Raw genomic sequence first — 5,028 nt, 5'->3', positions numbered from 1 at the left:
TGTGTGTGTGTGTGTGTGTGTGTGTGTGTGTGTGTGTGTGAAGAACTTAGCTTAGAAACCACTTTGTATAACTCAAAAGTCATTTTGTGTGACTTGGAATAATGTGATAACTAAGCTTGCTACCAGGCAGCTCTGGTAAGACCTAGGCTTTAGAAGCAAGCTCCAGGCAGGCCACTGGTAGCCCAGGACAGGCCTTGGTAGTATAATGAACTAACCCCAAGGTGGTGTTGATTTGCATCCCCTAATAACGCAAAGCTACTATCCAATGAAATGATACAAAAATTGAAACTTTGGGTGTAACAGGCTCCCAGACCTTAGCACAACTGGTGAAGAACCAGCTTGCCTCCATTTTAGGCTTAAAAGCCATCTTACAGTAAAGACAAACTAGGCTCATTGTTACAACTACCTGTTGCTACGCCCACCTTGCAACCATGTCTTTGTTTCAGGAGGGACTGACTTGTTATGGTTATGTTCTGCTCCTGTAACCCCACCAATTTTGCCCACCAAATCCCCCATTTTGGGAACCCCCGTACTCCTGAGCTCTGTAAAAACCTTGTCTTCCTCACAGCCAGTGCTGACCTCTTGAACCCAGCCTTGGAGGCAGGCAGCCTGTGCAAACGAATAAAAAAAAAGCTTGCTTTAATTAGTTGCTTACTTTAATTAATTTGACCATGATAATTTGGTTCTGTGATCTTCCTCCTCCTGTCTTTGGGATTAACACTGGTGCCATGCCTGAAGCACTATTCTGACTTTAGAACCCAATATGTAAGCCCCAACACCTGCCAAAAACTGGGAACAAAGACCTAATCCATCAAAGATCTAGTCCATAGTTCCAGGAGATGTAGTAACCTTGATTTTTGGCTTCTTTAGTTTAGCTTCTCACTAACTCTTCTTGCTAACCAAAATGTGTCAACCAGGATGTGTGTTTTGTCCTTAAAAGGCAAAGAACAGTGAGACTCAGGGCTACAAATTCCCCATGTAGCCCACAGTCGGCAAATAAAGACTTTCTATTGGCTTTAAGAGTCCCCGTGTTCTCTGAAAGAGTTACCTCACAACATGGGAATGGTCTGTAGAATCTCACTGCCATGCTCACCTGACACCTCTTCTCCAGCCTGTTTTGATAGCCACTAGCAAGGAGAACTTGAGACTCTGTGTGAGGCCCGTGCCTCAATGGCTGTTGAATTTCCACACTGCTGCTGGCCCACACAGGCCAGCCTGTCAGCGTTAGCTGTGGGTCTACGCGCTCTCAAGGACCTCCTGAGACTTCACAGCACTGCCATCCTTCCAGCCTGCCACAGCTGAAGGACTTCACAGCAGACATAGGTCGAGCTCACTGGAGAAGACTCCCCAGTGGAACCCTACTGCAGCCAGCGTTTCTGCTCAAACAACTGCTCCCCGTTTGGTGAGATGTCTGTTTAGCTTTTATATCAACATGATATTTTAAGGAAGGTTCATGTGACTAGAAAGGCAAATCTTGTGGAGACATCCTAATTGCTGAGTGCCTTACGGCCCTTCGGCCATAATGCTCTCTGTGAGTTCTCTTCCTTCCCACCCTCTCTAACATATGGTGAATCCCAGGCTGGCCCTGAATCTGCTGTGAGCCCTCACCCTCTGCTGCCAGAACACGGTCCAAGAATGGAGTCGTGGAAGATTTCTGAGTACTAGTGAGAAAACTCCAAGAAACTAAGAAGAGAATTGTGATCTCAGCTTCTTCAAAAATACGGAGCTGTCCTTGGATTGTGTTTTCATGCCCCTTCTAGGTGTAGAAGACAGAATGAGTTCACTTCAGACTACTTACTACAACAGGCTATTGTTATTTGTTTATGCACTCTATGGAAAAGCATGCTTTTGCCAGGTGTGGCTTGCCCTTGTGATTGTACACTTTACTCACGTGACTCCTCTTTAACCCTTGGAGTATAAACTGCCTGATGCTCTAATAAAGTTGGCTATTGCAGGAGACTTTAGTCTGCCTCATTTATGGGCTCCATTCTCCCAGGTCCCACTGCCTCTAGAGCGGTAACACTCTGCCTCCGCCTCCCAAGTGTGGGGATCAACATGCAGACCACACCCAGTTTAGGCAGTTTTGCTGATGCAGCCTAAGACTCTGTTCATGCTAGACAAGTAGACAAGTACTGTACCATGTGACCCACATCTTCAGCCTCCAAAAAGGCAAGTCTTTTATTATTATTATTATTATTATTATTATTATTATTATTATTATTATTATTATTATTATTATGTAATTGGCCCTGGGACTCACACTCAGGCTCTGATCTTCTGTTTCTTCTGATCTGTGAGGTACCGACTGAGTCTAAGGACCAATCACATGCCAGTATGTTTACATGAGTTTTTGCATAACTCAATGCCACCAAACAAGAAATTCATCCTTCAACAAGGGAAAATGAAAACAAGTACCTGCTTGTTGAATCCTGATATTCTGTTCTGGGTCGATTAATGATCTCATGATCCAGGTAACCCTAAAATTATTGAGGAAACAGCTTAGAACCCTAAAATACTTTTGGCACCTCTGGCCTCTGGCAAAAATGAAGCTACTAAGAGGACCAAAGGTGCTTCTAGCTTTAGCCCAGAAATAAACTGGTTACTTTTCTTTGGAGACTTTTTGATTTTGGATTGGTTTGGCTTCCAAGACAGGGTTTCTCTGTGTGTATCCCTGGCTGTCCAGGAACTCGCTCTGTAAACCAGGCTGGCCTCAAACTCACAGAGATTGGCCTGCCTCTGCTGGGATTAAAAGCATGTGCCACCACAGCCCGGCTTTCTTTGGAGACTTCTCATGCTGAACTGTCTAGACAGTCTCTGCCTCCTCTTCTCATCATTGGGGGCACTGGACCGGGGTGATAACTGGGGATGCCCTGCTTCTTCTCCCCGTGGCATCTCATCTTCTGTAGGCTAATGCAGGCTCTGTTTCTCATGGACATGGCCTGGTTCTATCTCAAAACAAACCAACAAACCAGAAGCATTTAAGACCTTTGTACTCCACATGCAGAGCTAGCCCACTGCCACATTTGCTGATCTACTGATCCCAATATGACGTTCAGCTGTAAAAGAACATTGTCAAAATTCTCGATACAAGGAGGGATGAAGGAACGCTTAGGTCTGTAATCATGGTGCATTACCTGAACATCAGGTTGGTGTAAGCGCTCTGAGTCAAGGAACATGCCCATAGTCCTGCAGCTACCCAGAGGCTTGGTAACTTTCTTTCTTTTTTTTTTCCAAAGAATTTTTTATGATGTATTTAACTTTATTTTATGTGCATTGGTGTGAAGGTGTCAGATCCCCTGGACTGGATTTACAGACAGTTGTGAGCTGCTGTGTGGGTGCTGGGACCTGAACCCGGGTTGATGTGGGAATGATTTCTTATTAATAAAGAAACTGCCTAGGCCCATTTCATAGGCCAACTCTTAGGTAGGCGGAGAAAACAAAACAGGATGCTGGGAGAAAGAAGCTGAGTCAGTGAGTCGCCATGGTTCTCCCACTCCAGACAGATGCAGGTTAAGATCATTTCTGGTAAGCCAGCTTGTGGACTACACAGAATAATAGAAATGGGTTAGATCAATATGTAAGAGCTAGTCAATAAGAGGCTAAAACTAATGGGTCAGGCAGTGATTAAAAAAATACAGTTTCCGTGTAATTATTTCGGGGCATAAGCTAAGCTAGCCATGTGGGCGGCCGGGCGCCTGGGACTCAGCCCCGCCGCTCTTATTTCAACACCGGGTCCCATGGAAGAACAGTCTGTGCTCTTGACCACCAAGCCATCTCTCCAGACCCAGCTGGGTAACTTTGAATTTTTTTTCAGCCAGAATTGCTTGCAACCTAGTCTTGATGTGAAAGCATTATGTAGCCAGTCTGACTTTGAACTTATAATCCTCTTGCTTCTCCTTTCCAATGCTGAGGTTACAGGCATGAGTCACCATGCCCAGCTTGGAGGGGAATATTAAGAGACTTTTCTAGAGAAATAGAAAGCCATTAAAGCCCTAAACTAGTCCCTAAGACCCTGCTGAGTCAATGTTTTCTGAATGTTCCTGTGAACATCATTCTATACGGCCCAGTGAACTGGGTATCAAACACTGCCTCTCTCACACCCAATTTTCTCAGTAATGGCTGTTTTTCCTCTGTGGTCCTCATGAGGACTCACCCCCTTACTGAATGGAGAGAGACGCTACCCTGGGACTTCCCTCAATGGCATTCCATTCTCAGATCACTTGGCCTTGGTTGCATGTGCTACTCCCATCACATAGAGCCTGTAACCACCAGCAAGGAGACACATCATCTCCTACAAAAGGTAGGGGAAAGGTAGCCGCCTAGGGAATTGTTCCCTGTGGCTCCTCCGCCATCATATGGATCAGCCTCAGTTGCATGGATCAGCCTCAGTTGCATGGATCAGCCTCAGTTGCACATCTCAGCACCATTGCAGGCGCTGGGCAACCACTCCTCTGTAACTCATTTTTTTGTTCTGTTGCTTCCTATTTGGACATTTATTATGTTATGTGGCTTTCCTTGGGGAGAGACAAACATCTACTCACCCCAGACAGGGTGCTGACAACAGATAATTCTATCATAATTCAACTTGGTGAGCCAATGAGTTTGTTAGGGCTCCATAAGAGAGTATGGGTAAGTAGTTACCAACAGGAGCATGGATGATGCAGCGGCAGCTGACTAACAGCATGTCCTAGCCTAGGTGCTGACCCATGGAAGATGTACAATTTCAGGCAGCTGGAAGGGTCAGAGATTTCTCTGCTCCAGCAGCTCTTACTGCTTTTATAACCTGCTTTTATAGCTGCATAACCTTGGTGAGGGACCCCGGATCCTTTTAAGTTGTGGGAATTTCCTCAGATTTGAGTGTTTACTTGCTGAGCCTTGTAAGCTTTGTTTACTTCCCAAGTCTTTTTTTTTTTTAAAAGATTTATTTATTTATTATGTATACAGTGTTCAATCTCCATGTATGCCTGCAGGCCAGAAGAGGGCACCAGATCTCATTACAGATGGTTGTGAGCCACCATGTGGTTGCTG

At 45.2% G+C, this 5,028-nt stretch overlaps 1 pseudogene; it reads left to right on the top strand.

The window, feature by feature from the left end:
• The first annotated feature begins 3,174 nt into the window (after positions 1-3,174).
• Positions 3,175-5,028, top strand: part of LOC101983421 — a 3,447-nt pseudogene continuing 1,593 nt past the window's right edge.

The sequence above is a fragment of the Microtus ochrogaster genome, chromosome 7 (genome assembly GCF_000317375.1).
Source record: "Microtus ochrogaster isolate Prairie Vole_2 chromosome 7, MicOch1.0, whole genome shotgun sequence".
In the NCBI taxonomy this organism is placed as follows: domain Eukaryota; kingdom Metazoa; phylum Chordata; class Mammalia; order Rodentia; family Cricetidae; genus Microtus; species Microtus ochrogaster.
Note: the sequence above shows the minus strand (reverse complement) of the source record. Positions and strands in the feature narration are given on the sequence as shown.